Source organism: Corythoichthys intestinalis, chromosome 1 (assembly GCF_030265065.1).
Source record: "Corythoichthys intestinalis isolate RoL2023-P3 chromosome 1, ASM3026506v1, whole genome shotgun sequence".
NCBI lineage: Eukaryota > Metazoa > Chordata > Actinopteri > Syngnathiformes > Syngnathidae > Corythoichthys > Corythoichthys intestinalis.
Genome location: NC_080395.1, coordinates 35,148,800 through 35,167,469, shown reverse-complemented (window position 1 = coordinate 35,167,469; position 18,670 = coordinate 35,148,800). Strand labels below are relative to the sequence as shown.

The 18,670-nt window shown below is 39.0% G+C and overlaps 1 protein-coding gene across 4 annotated transcripts in view; it reads left to right on the top strand.

Annotated features, from left to right (window-relative positions):
• Positions 1-18,670, top strand: part of kif26ba (kinesin family member 26Ba) — a 160,689-nt gene that overhangs the window by 102,111 nt on the left and 39,908 nt on the right. The window lies entirely within an intron of this gene.

The following is an 18,670-nucleotide window of genomic DNA, read 5'->3' as shown; positions in this document are numbered from 1 at the left end:
TAACATCACCTTCCCCTACACACCATGCCATCCTCCCGCGTTTTCACCTGTGCTGAACAATAAAAATTGAATGTATGAATCACGCTTTTTGGATCGCCGGACTGTTGAGACCGCAGTCACATCCCAAAAAATCTATCTCTTGTCAGATTTTAAACCACATACAAATGTGGCCTGGATTCCATGTGACTTGACCTGTTCAGAAATCAATCTCAACCAATGGCACATTCTGATGTGAGTCAGTTAAAAGGCAAAAAATATCCGTTTAGGGTCACGTCAATCTGTGGTTTAAACGTAGTGTAATGTTAGCACAACTGAGTGTTACGCTTTACCCAGACTAGGCGATTTTTTTGGGTCGTGCCCGAAGATCACAGAGTAAGATTTCATGAAATTGTGTTATGTGTCTTGGAACGGACGAGTTGTCACACTACAAGACCAGCGCCTTCCTGATCATTGCGTACCGCTGCGAAGAGCGTGGTCAGACATCTGACGTCGTTGGTAGCGGGACAGGCAGCAGTCGGTCAGTAATGGCCACAGAGCCACTTTGTATCATATAGTAACGGTCGTCTCCTCTGCTCGGATCAACACATTTATTATACACGGGACAGAAAAAACGGTTTTAATGTTTATTTTGTCTGCGAGGGATGTAGTAAAACAACAGTGTTCACAGTCAACGTGTAGGTGTCACACGCTGCTGGTTAAAAACAAGAGAGAGACATGCCAAATTTCCTGTGACGTGGTCGAGAGCTGTCCGAGACGCCAGATTGGCAAGTCACACTACACGAGGCGCCGTGACCCCCTCCAGCTACTTAACTCATTCACTCCCAGACATTTTCACTGGAGCAACCCCCTTCGCTCCCGGCCGTTTTACCGGATTTTGACTGATTTTGCAAGCCCCACAGAAAATTCTGTTCTATTGCTATATAAACATGGAACCCACCAAAAGAAAGATTAGTCTCTCTTCTTTCAGCAGGAAAAAAAGTTAGTTCATATCTTTTTCCATTCTGTAGAAATCAGCATTAGAAAATAGCTTAGTTAGAGCAATTTTCCAATTTCTGATGAAAAAAACAGAAATTTAGCTTTTTGTAAAATAAAAGTTATGTTTGAAATGTAACACAGCTATTTATTGCTTTTGTGACATCCCAAACATTTGAATAATATTTTCCTTCTAGAAAATAACAAACAACAACACAAATATAGCTTTTGAAAGCAAAGTAACAATTTATTTACACATAACTAACTGAGAGATGACGCTGTTGTGGGCGCGACAGCCGGGTGAACTTTTCACTCATCGCCGCCTGTCTCATAAAGATGGATTTTTTTGAGTCTTTGCGGGGTTTGCTCGGCGAGCAGCACGGACTCAACGGCATCGTCCGCTGCACTTGTGCTCACATAACTATTAGACAATATAACAGAGATGACGCTGTTGTGGCCGTAGCTTTATCGGCAGACGGGGTCAATTTTTCCCTCATCACCGCCTGTCTCATCAAGATAGATTTTTTTTAATCTTTCTTTTGTAGTGACCACTACCTCATAACAGAATTCACCTAGGGAACTTGTGTGGGGCATGTGCCTTGCGTTTTACATCGTTCTCCACATTTTTCTCATGCTTCTTACTTCTTCCAACTTCCGTTTCCTGACTATTTGTCTTCATTAAGTTCCTTTCATGGTCCGATATGAGTTCTTACCAAATGCGCTACTGCCCTAGTGGCCAGTTTCATTGCTTTAAAATGGATTTTCAGCGTTGTGCTTTGGAGCCAAGTTGCATCAGAACCGAGAGATGTCTCTTGTGGGAAAAAAAAAACATAAAAGACGTATAAATACATTTTTGGGAGCAAATGAGTTAAAAATGATGTCCACAAAAGTCAACGAATCGCCACGACATTTCAGTCAGGCTAGAATCGGGCTGCTATCGTGTAGTCCGATTCAGGCATTAGTTCGACAATTGACATATTGTGGACCGACTGACAGTCTGATAGACTGATAGAACTTTGATTTACCCCCCCCCCCCAAAAAAAACCCTTAGATATTATTAAATACTAATCATGTCTATTGGACAAAATGACAGCCTAATTAATAAATTTGAATATTCATATGCGTTGGTAATTAGACATTCATAAAGAAAAAGCGGTCCAATGGAAATAAAAATGTAAAAATCAATGCTGCTAGAAGTGGGAATTAAAAAGAATTAAAAACAATAAAAAATAAAATAAAAAAAGGTTAGACTATTTCATGTGTATGCCCTCTCTCTCCTGGTCATCCTTTCAACCATGCTGATCTCTTCTCAATGTTCTCAGTGACTGGAGGACACACAGATTTTTTTTTAATCCCCTCTCATCTATGCACTCCACATTTTGCATGCACAGTTTGAGACTTGACCTTGGGGGGAAGATGATACTATGACAGCTAATCAATTTTTAATAGCAGTGGTGATCCCTTTCAGGCAGCAAACTGTGCGCACGACTGTGTGTGTATTCACGTTCTATGTGTGTGCTCGCATGCCCTTAAATGAATGAGCGAGCCTGTTATGAGGGTCCTGTATTCCACCTTGTAGATTAAATATTAATATACTCAGTGGTGGAAGAGCTGGAGCATGTTATTGATATAAGCACATCAGGATACTTATAGTTTCTTTCTTTTGTTGTTTCACACTGCCCAAAATTGCTTTTTATTCCGATTCCACTATCAGCACAGGTTATTGAATTAATGTGCCATCCTAGATGAAATTGTTTTATAGCAAAAAAAAAAAAAAAAATCAATCTTAATCTTCGGCAGAATTGGGATGAATTGCTAAAATAGGTTTATTGAGAGAACTTAATATGAGGTTTGTGTCTGCGGTGTCATGAGGTATCACTGCAGTACCCTGGAGCCAATTAGAGCACAGTGTCAGCCTCGTATTGATTTTTCAGCCAATAATAGTTTCGCAAGGTGCTGCAAAAGTGTCAGGCTACCTTTTTTTCCTCAGGGTTGTTCGTCAGGTTCATCTGAAGTTATTTCCTCAACTACCTTAAGGATTCAGTCAGGTGTAAAAAGAGGCAGAACTTGAAATTCAGTAGTGGAGAGGATTAAACATGGAACGTTGATATAAGCATCCAAAGTTTTTACAATCAAGATTGCACAGTTGTATCCATCTCAGCCTGCTGTCATGGGAATTTGAAAATGGAGAAATTGGTGGAGTTGCTTAAAAAGAGTTTTTTCAAGCAAGAAAACAGGTAAAAGTAGACTGACCTAAGCCTGTCGCGATATGCAATAAGTCAAATTATTGCACGGTACCGGTAAATAAAAATGAGGGCGGTAATTTCCCCGGTTGCGATTCATTGACGCGTGCGTGCGTGCATACATACAGACGTGTTGATTACATATGAGTGGGCATGTGTCAGTATGAGATTTTGACGGTGCGATAACCTTGAGCAAAAATACCGCATTTTCACGGTATCACAGTATTGCAATTATGGCTCCAAAATGCGTTTTGAGATGTATGGGTTAAAAAAAATATTTTGCAGAACATATTTGCAAATTGGAACATGGATATAATGTTAAAATAAATAAAAAATATTTTAAATAAAATTAAAATAAATAGAACTTATAGACTACCCACAGCTCAGGATGCTGAAGATTAGAGCAAGAACAAAATTGCTATATAAAAAAAAAAAAAAAAAGTAAAAACACTTAAATAACATTTAAAAATATTTACTGTACGACTTTTTTTTCCCAGGGGGCAAAAGCTAAAGTGAAGTTTCGCCGTTTTCAGCCACTGTGTCAACTCTAGTGTACATGTCATGCCTTTGTGTTAAAAAGAAAGAATTCATAAGTTAATAAGTTAAAAATGCATAAGTTAGTTAAAATATAAATATTGTTGTGTAAAGGTTTCATCTAAAAACATTGGGAGTTAAGCCTTGCCTTGTCCAGCCGATGTGCATTTGTGCTTAGGGCAAGATCATCTGTCGCAATTAGCGATCTTTGACGCTATCCTTTTTCCCTTCATTCAAGCTTGATTCTTAGTGGCCGTGAGATTTATAATCTCGACAAAGTTGCTCTCCCAGCTATGTCTAGGCTAACATTCGTCTTTGTAAGTTTTTAGTTAGTTTGTAATTTAAATTTGAAAGGAAAATGTGTGTTTTGTTTTTGGCGAACTTTTTCATGGTGTTCATGGATATGATGACTTCCTCACATTCTGTTGTGTTTGTGGGAATGAAGCTACTCACACGTGTAAAAATACTATTGTACAACGTTTTAAATGTATTCATTTTTTATATTTCATTTACCATGATTTGAGACCTCCATAAATTCAAGAAAAGTACGCCTTTTTTTTGTTTTTTTGTTTTGGTTCGCGGGCTGTCTAACAGAATAGCATCACTGACACACACAGCAACAACCGGAGAGGAAGGGGTGAGCGCTGCCGCTGCAAGACAGTTCTGGCTGCATTTTTGAGACATGTAAAATAGCGAATACCGTACTACGGTATGACGGAAAATTTTAGTGGTTTTGTAACGTTTTCATACCACGGTAAACCTTGAAACCGGTATCCGGCACTTCCCTACATATGAGACTCCAGTAGCTTTCACAGATGTTTATTGGCCATCAAGATGCAGTGGAATTAAAATTCAGACATACAAAATAAGGAAACACTTCTATATTAAACATTTTAAAACATTAGCATTGCTACATTGAGCCTAGTGGAAAAAAGAATGTATTAACCACTTTAGTCTGCTATAAAACATTGACAGTCTTCTTCACAACGCAAAATTGCGGTTAAAAGGTTACATCAAACATGAAAACTCGCTGGATTGAAGAATTCGTAAGCGATGTGAACAAAAGCAAAAGATCTAATACTGATACAACATGTGTGACGAAAGAAAAGTGCATTTTGTATTTGTTTCTTTTTACTGAGTGTAAAGCTTACGGTTAGTGGCTTAGCAAACGTACTTCAGGTGAACATTTCAAAATAAAAGCATGTCATGTTCAGATTTCTGGAGGCAATCGCATATACTTCAGATTCTACACTAAGAATAAATTTAAAATGACAACCATTATGAAAAATCTGATGGGCAATGATAATATGATGTAGTAAATGATAATTTGGCTTCAAATTTGTTGCATGCACACTTTGCAGGACAAGATGCCGGTCATTTTGGATCAAATTAACACTTTTAATGGGCTCTAATTGACAGACAACAAAAATGACAGTGGGTTTTTCCACCTATTTCATATTCTGCACCTAACTAGCTTTAAAATGACTCATTATGCATTGTGTGCCTGTGTTTTTAAAAAAAAATATTTATAAATTTTAATAGAGTTTGTGTTTTATTTAAGAATAACAATTTATTGCATTTCAGTAGGTGATTTATTAAGATGTATTGTCACTATATTTGTGGTTGAATAGGTTAAAAAAAGAAAAAACAGGCAATAATATCGCATATCGCAATAATTTATGAGACAATATATCGCCTACTAAAATTGGTTATCGCGACAGGCCTCGACTGAACATACTAATCACTTCAAACCAAGAACATGGGTTTGCATAGGGATGGTCAGGACATAACACAACCAACTTTTCAGGATGCTCAAATTATCCCCACCAACATTTAAGCAACCTTGTTTGCATTATATAATGACTTCAGTTATATAGGTAATTTAGATTGTCTTCCCCTATGTTGTAAGGATAGAATTGACCCTACCATTATTAAGTGAATTACAGTACTTTTAATTATGTTCAGACTTATATTGACACCATTTTCCCCCTCAGACACACGTTTGATTGACTGATTATTTGACCCCCCCCCCCACACACACACACACATACACGCATCCACCCTCTCCCCGACAGAAATACAACATGCCGCCTCCTCCACCCCCTTCGAAGACAAGGGATATTAGAAGTTTTTTTCCGCCAGCACTAGGCACTGTAAGTAATCTAAAAACATCATTGTTGTGTAGGTGGGGAACACACCACTAATTTTGCTACTGAAAGTCCGACCTGCATCAGAGGTAGCATAACATTAATCTGTGCAAATTTCTTGAACTCGAGGAGGCAGCTGCTTTGAGAGAAATCTCCTCCTGGATGTTTTCTACTGTTAACGTTAATTAAACTGTAAGAAATGTAGTGAACAAATGTTTACCCCTTCTCCTCAGTTTTCATTTTTATTTTATTCATGTGGTCTTAAAGCAGCCCAAGGGAGCTTTCATTTTTTGTTGAGTTTGGCTGTGCTTATGGACAAAAGCAGTAGTGTTTGACCTAAAGGAAGGCTCCATTTTAATTTTATTTTTGTTATTCCCTGATTAAGAAGTCTTTTTGTTATGCTTAATTTATTTAGACGGACAATTTTGAGTGGTATTAAGTAGAGGTGCGCGAAATTTCCGATTTAGATTATTCGCGATTCGGCCGCGGAAGATTCGAGAACGATTTACAAACATCCAAATTCCGATTATTGAAATATGTCAAGTAAAGCGGAACTAAAACACAGTCAGCGCGGCCTTCGGCACGCAATGGGGAACGCACGGAGAGTAAACATCAAGCTTGTCATTACCCGGGTAATGACAATGCTCAACTCATGGCTCTGGCTGAAGTCATGCAGCTAGATAAAAAAACAAAAAAAACAATAATACCTGACTGCTGCCGACAGCCGCTACAAACTATGCCCACATAATGCTACGGTAGATATGACATGTATAAAGAATTAGATGCGACTCAGCGGCGTTAGCAGCACATGAATAGAAAACTAGATGCAAAATGACAGACTTGCCGGCATTAGTAAACAGCCTCCTTGTTAGAGGAGTAGACTTCCCTGGAAGGCTGTTGTAGCGATTCTTCCACCTAATTAACTTTTTATCTAAAATACTCCTAAATCGGCAAAATCTTGACTTGAATCTATCTTTAAAACAGTTTTAAAACTTTCAGATGTCGAAAGTAGACAGAAGGGAACTAATGCAATAACGGTAGTAATTTTAACAATTTTAACGGTTGATTCACAACATTAAATTAATTGAATGTAGTTTAAAGCTGCTGATACAGAATGGGGACTTGAGTCTTATTTACTGTTTTGAGCTGTTAATTTGATACTGTAAAAGTCGCTTATTTAAGCCTAAGAGGATTTTTGTACAATTTTTGTAACTTGTAGGACACATTAAAAGCAGCTAATAACTGGGGGGTGGGGGGTGCATCAATAATCGATTTATAATCGAATTGTAATCGAATCGTTGGTGAGAAATGCAGCCCTGACCCACGTTCACCCAATCTGTTTGGTCTTATTAATGTCCCGTCCCCAGCAAAAACTACATGCAGGTTATGCGGTTATATCGTCCCTACCAATATTGAGACCAAACCTACGCCCTTGCTTCAAACCTATAGCAAGTATGTTGTGGCAATATAGTGTTTTCAGAGGTACGTTCAATGCTTGTAGAATAGGTTAATCACTTTTGCTGGTAAAATACAAAATGGCTCATTTGTGAGCACATCAAATGGAAACATTACCTTTGAATTAGGGCTGTCAAACGATTAAATTTTTTAATCGAGTTAATCACAGCTTAAAAATTAATTGTAATTAATCGCAATTCAAACCATCTCTAAAATATGCCATATTTTTTCTGTAAATTATTGCTGGAATGGAAAGATAAGACACAAGATGGACATAAACATTCAAGATACTGTACATAAGTACTGTATTTGTTTATTATACCAATAAATCTGCAAGATGGCATTAACATTATTAACATTCTTTCTGTTATAGGGATCCACGGATAGTATGACTTTTAGTTCTTAAAAGATAAATTTGAGTACAAGTTATCGTAATTCTTTATTAAAACCCCTCTTAATGTTTTCGTTTGAATAACAATTGTAAAATTTTCAAATCAAAAAAATAAACTAATAGCTCGCCATTGTTGACGTCGCCGAGTGGTGACGTCACATTGGGCTCCCTGACGTTCTTCCACACTGTCTTTAACTACGTAAGGTGAAATACACCACAAGGTGTCAATGGAGAGTTTTAAATTAATTAGAGATCTAGCCAAAGATAAGTCTGAGTACATTTTATGTGTTTTGCAAAGCTATTTAGATTTTTTTTTTTTTTTTTGGTGAACATTTTTTTTTTTGAGAGATACAAATATTTTTGTTGTGCTTTCACTTAATAATACTGTAGCGACTTAACTGTCCCGCCCAAATGCATGACGGGAAGTTGGGCAACAATGGCTGTCAGTAGTGACTGCAAATGGTATACAGTATGTTCTGCGTTCTGTTCAATTAGGCGTGTTAAGAAAAAGATCATCTCTTGCTCTGCCCAAATGCATGATCGGAAGTTGGGCAACCATGACTGTTAGAAATGGCTGCCAAAGCTTAATCCAATAAAAGGCGCATCCAATGAACGCCTGTGTCCACTCGCATTTCTCTGACTTTTCGCACTCAATGTGCTAAAATGGCGTCATTCTAAACTGTTTGAGGCAACGCATGAACAGTTCATCCCATGCATGCGTTAATTGCGTCAAATACTTTAACGTGATTAATTTAAAACATTACCACCCGTTAACGCAATAAATTTAACAGCCCTACTTTGAATATAACACTTTTGTTTTATATTTTGCACCAAATTTTACAGTGATGTTAAGTTATAATATTGATTCTTTGGTTTTACAGTGGTACCTCAACATACAAATTTAATTCGTTCCAGGACCTGGTTTGTATATCGAATGGTCGTATGTTAAGAGGGATTTCCCTATAACAATTAGATTAATTTGTTCCACAGCCAAAAACCTACATTAAATCCTAAATAACTACTGCAAGCCCGAACTAGTTGTCATTCGACAAAGTATCACAAATGTGATGAAAATGTTTTATAAAGGTTGAAAAGGTACATAGTGTTGCTTTAAGGCCTACTAATGACAATATGTTAAAATTGATGTTCTGTTTTAAAATGTATTGAATAATGTTTTGTCATGTATCAGCACTAGTGATTTAGTAGGGCAAAAAATAGGCACATTGATGGTTCAAAAATAAATTTTGACAGCCCATGGTGTAATGCTTGCCTTTTGAATGTCCTTGAAAGTACAGATGTTTATCTTCCAGCGCGTGTTCGGTGTGTGCAACAGGAGGTGTTCGGTAAAACTATCAAATGGAAAACTGGGTGAGCCATTAGTTCAGAGTGCTATGAGAGGGAGATGACACGTGGGAAGAATGGAGGGAATGGCCATTTGGGTGAAGGGATGTGTGAGGACATATGAGTTGTCTCACCATCTCGCTGCTTCTTTTTCCAATAACCAAAACAAAGAGTCCATTAGCTTTGTGTGCTTTCATCAACAAAGTGTGTCTGCATGAAATTGGCTGTGGTGCTTGGCCTCACATATTGATCCATATGAGTGTGGAAGTAGGCCAAGGATCCGTTGAGAATACAGTAGGCTTCAAAACACACAAGTAAGCACAATTTTGCCTAACTCAAGTTTAACAGGTCAAACTCTCAGGACCATTTGCTGCTTTTGTCACCAGTTTGATTGATTGTTATAGGTTACCAGGGGACAGTGGCGGGCCATTAATTGTGGACGCAGTCCTTGACTAAGCAAACCCCTGTTGGAAGTGGCGAATAAATCTTTTACTGCAGTGAAAGAAGCCAGCCAGCTACAGGCCAAGCTTGATTTATCCTCACAATAAACAGCTTTTTTAAAACTTTTTTTTTTTTTTTTAAACACCTAATGAAATTAATTTTCAATTATGTCAGAATAGTCCTTTTGAGTGCTCTTTGGCCTGGAGAATCTCAAGCCAGCAGCTCTGAACCAATCAGGTGATGGTAAAAGACAGACTGGATTCAAACTGAAACCTAATTACTGTATTTTTTGGACTATAAGTCGCACCAGCCATAATATGCCCAAAGAAGAGGAAAAAAAACGTATAAGTCGCACCGGAGTATAAGTAGCATTTTTTGGGGTAATTTACTTGATAAAATCCAACACTTAGAACAGATATGTCATCTTGAAAGGCAATTTAAAATAAAAAATACAATAGAGAACAACATGCTGAATAAATGTACAGTATGATAATGTTACATGATGCATGAACAACGAAGTGGGAACGTGTTCGGTATGTTAACGTAACATAGCTATTAAGAGATATTCAGATAACTATAGCATAAAGAACATGCTAACAAGTTTAACAAACCATCAGTGTCACTCCAAAACACCAAAATAACATGTGAAATGTTATAATAATGTGTTAATAATTTCACACATAAGTCACTCCAGAGTATAAGTCGCAACCCCAGCCAAACTATGAAAAAAAACCTGCGACTTATAGTCTGAAAAAATAAGGTAGTTTAAAATGAAGAGAAAAAAAGAGAACCAGGAATTTTATTGGCCTGAAACACAAATGACTACGATTCAAAAGAATGTTGGAAACAAATTAGTAACATTTCTTGTCAATTTAAATGCATAATGGTGAAATATTTAGGCCAGCAGAGAAGGCTAAGAAGGCTTTTACAGCAAACCACATCCAGAGGATTCTAGACATGTGCTGATCATTGGTTTCAAGGTATACGGTGGTATGAAAATGTCAAGGTTTCAAAACCGCAAAAATTTTCTGTCATACCGTCCCTACGGTATTACCGTAATTTCCGGACTACAAGCCGCTACTTTTTTCTCTCATTTTGGGTCCTGCGGCGTGTGCAATGATGCGGCCAATTTGTGTATTTTTCTGACGGCCGTCAGAGGCGCTCAAGCATGGAATGTGGGAGTGAGACACGTGGAATATATGTGTCGAGGAAGACTCTAGTTTGCACTACTACCGGTAGTTTAACTTTGTGCGTTGTGCATGAATAGAGGTGGCGAACCCTCGTCTTTGTGCATGAGTAGAATTGGCAGACCTGCATCATGGAAAATGCTAGAAGAAATTAAATTGGCCATGCAAGTTGTATGGGATGCTTTGATGACGAGCGGCGAGAGATCGTTTGCCAAGACTCGCCGCATGCGAAGAACAGCTTTTGTACAGGTTTGCCGGGGGAGCCTGGCAGCGTGAAGCGCTGTGAAAGAGTCCGCCATCACCAATGGCTTTTGAGGGGCCAGTCTGCTGCGAGGAGGATGGCACAGGCTGGGAGTGAATATGCCTCATTATGGGAGACATTGAAGGCGACGCGAAGGAGAGACTGAGTAGGTGCGTGCGTGGCGAAGTGCATCTGAGCGTCTTCATATCCGACACTGAGGGTGAAGACTTTCATGGTTTGAATGCACAAGAGGAAGATGAAGATTGCAAACAAAGACTTTTATGTTTTTATTAACCAGCACAATTAGTGCTGCACCGCCATGCTGATGCTATGCAACTTCCGTGCCGCTGCTATATAACTGCCGTGTTTGTCGGCGCTGTTTGGAACGAAAAGGTAAAGGTGTGTTATTAAACGTTTGAAAACTGTATTTCTTTGTCAATGTCTCTTGTTACTAAGTGGGCACACACGGCTTATAGGCAGGAGAGGCTTATGCATGTACAAAATGGGTTTTCCTTTAAAAATGTACTGGGTGAGGCTTGTAATCAGGGGCGCCCAATAGTCCAGAAATTAAGGTAACTATTTTTTATAGGGGTGGGAATCTCTTGGTCCCTCACGATACGGTACGATTTGCATTACAAAGCTCACGATAACGATCTCGCGATATGGCGATACAGCGATTATCGATTCACTGGTCAGGAAATCATTCAATCAATCAAACAGAAAAACAAGCTTATTCATCCATCTGCTGTTAGTTTATCTCTCGTAGACATCCAATTGATTTGAACTGGGTGGCAGCAAATGAACCCCTCCCACTTCAAAAAGGCCCCGCTCACTTCTATGGCCGTCAGTGGCAGCAAATGCCAGGCAACGAGGTAATTATGGGCCACTTTAGGTCAGTACCTGTTCATTTTCACTCACTTCCTGTTGATTTTGGCATTTTATGGGTCACAGATAAATGAATAAATAATAATAAATGGGTTACAGATCAGGAAATGACCTGGGAATGAATAGACAGTGACCTGTAAATGTCCCAAAAATCGAAAGGAGTGGATGTGAACGCTCTATCACCCATCCCAGTCTTAACGGATTGGGTGTCGAGTGCTAGAGTTGACTGAGATACTATTATAATGGAACAATTTGGGAGCAACTTGTTGGTTGCTTTATTTTCTTAAACATTGAAACCTTTTTAAAACGATATCTGGATTCTTGGCATAAGCATATTGATAACCTTTTGGGATGCAAAGTATCACGATATATCACAATTTCGATATTTTATCACACCCCTAATTATTTATGTCCCAAAAATGCAGGAAGAAATCCCTCGCTTGTAGCTGTAAGGCTCAACCCTCCCCCACCGGTTGTTGCTTAGTGTCAGTGAGTCAGCTGTGCTACACGACGGCTGGAGGAGGTGAAACTCCTGATCTTTTCCACCGTCAAAGAAAACAAAATCCCTGGTATGGGAATACTTCGGCTACAGAAAAGTTACAGACGGCCGCGGCTTAGAGGAAGAGGGCCAACCGACATGTTTGCAGAGGGTGGCTGCCGAGGAGGCAACACCTCCAATATGATTTCGCATTTATACAAAATAAAAGTTAGTAAACACTGTCATGAACGTTTCCCACCAGCTACGAGAGTTAACTCCAGCGTGTTTAGTGTGTCTAGCTGTGGTTTCGCTCTGGCAATGATCTGTGTTGAGGAAGAGTGTGCGTGTATAATGTAAACATGATACGAGTCATAAACACATGCTTTTTTTCATGGAAAATGATTCAATTATTTTTGTTCTAATGGTAATGTTGAGCTGTGGCTGTAGGTTTAGGCTCACCTAAAGGACTGCATTCATTTTGGATTTTTTTTATTTTTAATTTTAACTTAAAATTCTACTTATTTTCCAATTTACTAATGTTTTGAAAAATCATGTTCAATGGAATTTTTTTTAACCTAGATATCTCAAAGTAACACATTTTAGAGCTGTAATTGCAATACCATGATATTTTGGCTTAAGGTTATCATACAGTCAGAATATCATACTGGTACATGGATACTATGGATTTGTAATCACCTACTGTATGCGCAAAATACAGCCTGGATCTATTCCTTAATTCAATTCACATTTGCCATGTTTATTGATTTTAGATCATTAAAAAGACTCAGAAAAGGTTCAATCGGCTAGTTTGCACATGTTTGCTGGATTTGTGTTTTGATTAAGCGATTTTCTAATGCTTGTTTCATTCGGTGCTTGTATTGGATAACATTAGATAATGCGAATGAACCCATGTTTGTATCCATGCCAGCCCTGTTTGTTATTTTAAAGGAGAAAGTGAAAGACCATTCCATTTGTGAAGAAACTGATTCTGTGGCATCGTGGCCTCGTGAACTTGTATACACTACTTATTTACACACTCACTCCCAGACAAGATGAGGGGGAAAAGCTCTCAAGAGGAGGGAAGATTTTATGAGTTACGCCTTGTAAAGCGTGCAACAGTAAAATCCTTCCCCCAGGCTCTCACTGATGTGATGGGCTCTTTTATTGGGGTCACCAGAGGCCATGTGGAATCCAAGTGTGTGCTGGAGTGTATTACTGTGTGTGCGTGACAAGCAAAGTGTTGACCTGGCACGGCGCACCTTACCTGGGTCACCAAGGTTGCATATTTATTGTTTGCAGGTGAGTGTGAGGCGTCATATTTAAATTGAACATTATTTTGATGTGAGGGAGACTCAAAGACACGCACGTGCACACAGTTTATTGAACTAGCTCTCTTTAAATGGCCCATGGTCATTTAATGATGCAACCATAGGAAAGCCTGTTAATATGTTATTAGATGTGAGTGAGCTAGCGAGATGAATGAGCACATAAACAGCAACATACTGTGCGCCAAGACCTCTTTGGATTTTATATCTCCTTTCCTCCAATATGGGATACATAATATATTTTTAAATTAGTTACCAGGCACCAGAGAGGCTTTTATGCTTCTCCACTTCATAACCTAGTTGTCATTTAAGATGGACTTGCTCAGTAAAGCATGACCTGGTTCGGCTCGCTTATTGTTTTTGTCCCTCGGTTGTGAAATCATGCGTTAAAATGAATAAAAGGTTGTTTTATATTCATAGACGACAGCCATGGGAATAATCATTGATTAATTGATCATTAGGAATTTTCACGATTGTGTGAAACTTATTGTTGATTAACCATGTCATGAAGCAATTGAGGCAAAATTGAGTGCACTACTCGGTTGTAACAAGCAGAGACGCTGTATATGCAATATTTTCTAACAATACATACTACAAGTATAATCATACATGACATAAAAAGGAAACTTACAGTGCAATGTTCCATTGATCAGCATTGTTCCATCGTCCTTCATTTCGATTTTGTTGTTGCAGCCCTCTTGAAATGAAGGAAAACATTGATATGAAATTATGAATGTGTCCTTTGACAAATAACAGTCATAAAAATGCACATTATAACAAATTGTAGGCGCTACCATTACAATCACTCACTGTCAAGATGCTGATAAATATTGAATATTTCATATAAAACAGAGAACTCCATTACATCCCTACTATAACCACTATATAAAAGGTTTCCTTTTTCCTGGCCAGGATTTTATGAAGTTAAACAAACGCATCTGCACATGACCAATAATCGGTGTGAGAGTTTATATTAGTAGATGTCCAATCCATTTGAACTGGGAGGGTGGCAGCGAAGGAATGTTCACTCATTCACTTGGGAGTGGGAGGGTTGGCACAGAGTCATGTAGAAATAAAGTTGCGACACTCTATGATCTAACCATGGGTGATCACGTGGTTCACATAGGGCTGCTGTAATAGTTTTCGATGGAACTGACAGCGGTAATGGCTGTAAATTTATGGTAAAAATGGATAAAATCACGTATCCGCCGCCCTCGTCAAAGCGATGTTTGGAACTATTCGAGACTCCATTACCCAGAAGTACCCGGAAGTAAAACCATGTAATGGATTCCTATAGAAGTGTCGCAACTCTCTTTCTACATAGCTCTGGGTTGGCAGCGAATGAGCGAACTTTCATTCGCTGCCAGCCTCCCAGTTGAAATGGATTGGATGCAGTGTTTTTGGCAGCCCTTTTAATTTTTGTCTGTCTTTATAATGAAAAGTCAGTCTTAGTCTTATGTTATTCCTTTCAAAATGTGTTGGTCTCAATTTTAGTCGACAAAATCTCATACAAATTTCATCTAGTTTTAGTTACTCCAAATGTTTTTGTCTCTAAAATTCGAAACTTTTAGTCCAAAAATATATCGACAAGTCTCCTGAGCAAAATATGGGCGGCGCCATCTTGGAAAATGTCTGCTCCGAACTTCCGGTTTAGAAAGAACAACATGAATTGCAGTTGAAGTAAGCAGTGGGTTGACAAAGTTAAAATTGCAAAATCAAGCCAAAAGTAACCCATGGAATCAGCATGACGTAGATGAGATTGATTAACGAAGTGATAATAACAATTATACATTCGTGGACAAAATTATAGCAACCTGTCAGCATGTGTTGACGTGAGGAATAGATTGGTACCCCGGCCATTGAGTAACAAAAATGTGGTGAAATTACAAATTATATTACATTTGCTGAATGCAGAAGGGCTGACACAGATTTTGTTGGTACAAGGAAATACTACAAGGTATGTACATATAAACAAAACTAATATGTAATTGTTTTTTATTGCAAATATTGATCACAATAAAACATTTGAACAACAAGATTCCATTGTTTTATTTAAAATGATTGGTGCATGTGCAAAACAGGTCAATAAAATCACAATTTATAAAATTATTGGAAAAATAGCATACGAGAATGTGATATCAGACAGCAGAGCTCTGGAGCCTCGCCAAAATTTCACCCGACATTACGGCCTCCAGACAGGCTTTCTCCCACCGTCTTCGGTAATTCCAGCTCTAATAGCGTATCTTAAAGTTTCTGCAGTTCAAAAGTTGGATCTCAGGATCGAGCTGACGGTCCGCTGCGAGGCGAGCCACCGCCTCAAGCCTCTCGGCCACCCCCGGGTTTATCGACGTAGTCTCAATATATGTCCATTAGCGTACAGTAAGTGTTGCTGTCAGGCACAACAACTTATCTTCCTTTGCCTAACAGCGTTTTCCACCTGTAAACAAATGAACAAAAAATGTGTAACCCTTACATTTATGCGTTGACAAAATTGTGCCATCCTATACGAACTAATTAGCAACAGGCTTGCAGCAGATAGCATGTGTTGTAGCCACAGTAGTTGTAGAAAATATTAAAGATCATCACAATCATCATCATAATAACAATATCAAAGGCAACAAGTCGTTTCATGCACAAGATTTTAGCTTTAGTATTTTTTTGAGCACCGGACACATGAAATTGCAGGTATAGGAAGAGCATACCTTCCATAACACAGCGGCAACACGGCTACAAAAACACCCGCTCTTTGTGGTGGCACGAGTTTGGTTCCAAAACTGCCCTCAGGAACATTTTGTCCTCCCCTGTCGTGATGATTGCAGATGGATTCAGTATTTCCAAACTGTCTTTTTAAGGGATTTTTGATGAGTAATGTTACTCCAGTTCCACTGTTGTTTTGGGTGGAGAAATTCTAAAACGGAAGTTGCTTGCAGACACAAGGAAGTAAAGCGGAAGTACCTCGAAACTTGTATATAAAGGTTTTCAACAATATCCAATAAACAGACAGATGAGCGCATATTGTAGTGTCTATCAAGACAACGCCAACTTTGTGATGATAGTACACACTCAGCAAGTAAAGCAGTATATTATTGTCACTTAAACTCACCTAAAAGCCACAAACTATGTAAAAAAATAAAAAATAAACAATTAAAAAAAATTGTCCGAGCATTTAAGATGCTCACGATGCTAAAGTTGATGCTAAAGTTAACGCGAATGTTACATTTAGTGTGTGATCACTCAGCACAGAACTATTGCATTTTCTCTCTTGCCCCGATAAGAAAACAAATCTTACCATGTGTTTCCAAACAAGCAAGATGGAGCTCAGCTTGGCATGAAACACATTCAACTCTAGTGAGGAGAGTGAACGCGAGGCACAACACATCTCGCACGAGTGACACAACTCAAACACTGCTTCGATGCAAGCTGACGCACTCCACGTACAATATAAAAATGCCAAGCATTGTGAAAAATTGATAGAAACTATGTCGCATTTTCGACTCGTTGTCGTCTTGTCAGACGAAAATTGCCATTCTTCTTGTTATGTTCTAGTCTCCCAAGCCACGTTTTTAGCTTGACATCGTCACGTCATTGTCATGAAAAAAATTGTTCGTCGACGAAATATTTTCGTTATCGTCATTGCTGACGAAAACAACACTGATTGGATGTCTATCCCCTTCAATGGCAGCCAATCAGTCAGAGGTTGCGCTAGACTTTTTCGTTGTCTTTCATTTTGACTGACAGTGTCATAAAAATCCGGTCACAATCTATTTTTACCCGTCACTTACATTTTTAAAATGATAATGACATATTCAATAGTATTTAGTTTTCATTCATTTTTGATTAATATTCTGTCCGAACAAGCTTAACAAGAGGCAAACAGACAGCAGAGTGCACCAATCAGCGACGGGCAGACGTGCCGTTAGCAAAGCGACGAGGGACTTGCGCGCGGAAGTAAACATACGAGGAGAACGGAGTTTATTCAACATGGCTAGCGCGAGACAGACTGTTGTCAACGACTCGTGTCGATGTGTTTTAGCTCATTTAAAACTGAATTTACCGCGGATTGGAACATTTTCTCGGCTCTCCCGTTCGCCATCCGTGTTGTTGTAGAGACGACTTTCGGCGCGCAAGAGTGACGTTGCTCGTGAAGAACACGTCACGCAAATAAATCTGATTTGTCAATTGATTTTGTACCTACTCGAGAGGCTGGGTCCCAGACTTTTCTCTCAGTGTTTGAAAAATACAGGGAGAATAGTCTGGCCGTGCCAGGCAAACACTCAGTTGCCTTGACATTTTTCCGAGTAAGGCCAACGACGTCATGCATCAAGAGAGACAATAGCTAATTAATATGCTCACTCGCCACCTTGTGGTCTGGGGTGTGAATTGCAACCTGTCAAAATGACAGATGGACTTCAGTTTTTTCCATCACCGTTTTAAAAAACCGGTCAACGACGGGAAATATTCAGTTAACGCGACCCCTGCAATCAGTTAACTCATTTACTCCCAAAAACAAATACGTTCTATTTTTAATTGTTTCAGCGTCCCAAAAACGTATTTATACGTCTTTTACGTTTTTTTTTTTTTTTTTTTTTTTTTTTTTTTTTTTTACAAGAGACATCTCTGGGTTCTGATTCAATTTAGCTCCAAAGCACAAAGCTGAAAATCAATTTTAAAGCAATAAAACTGGCCACTGGAGGGCAGTAGCGCATTTGGTAAGACCTGCAACCCGATTCAACGGCAACGAACGGCCGGGCCGCTGGTGGAAGATGACCGAATGGAGAACAACCTAAAGGATGCCCGGGATGCCAGGTGCTGTACGACCGAGCAGAACGACCGGGACCACAAGAGCAGCGGACAATGCCGTTGAGTCCGTGCTGCTCGCCGAGCAGACCCCGCAGACTAAAAAAAAAATCCATCTTTATGAGACAGGCGGCGATGAGGGAAAAGCGGTCGCGGACACAACAGCGTCATCTCTCAGTTATGTGTAAATAAATTGTTACTTTGCTATCAAAAGCTCTATTTGTCTTGTTCTT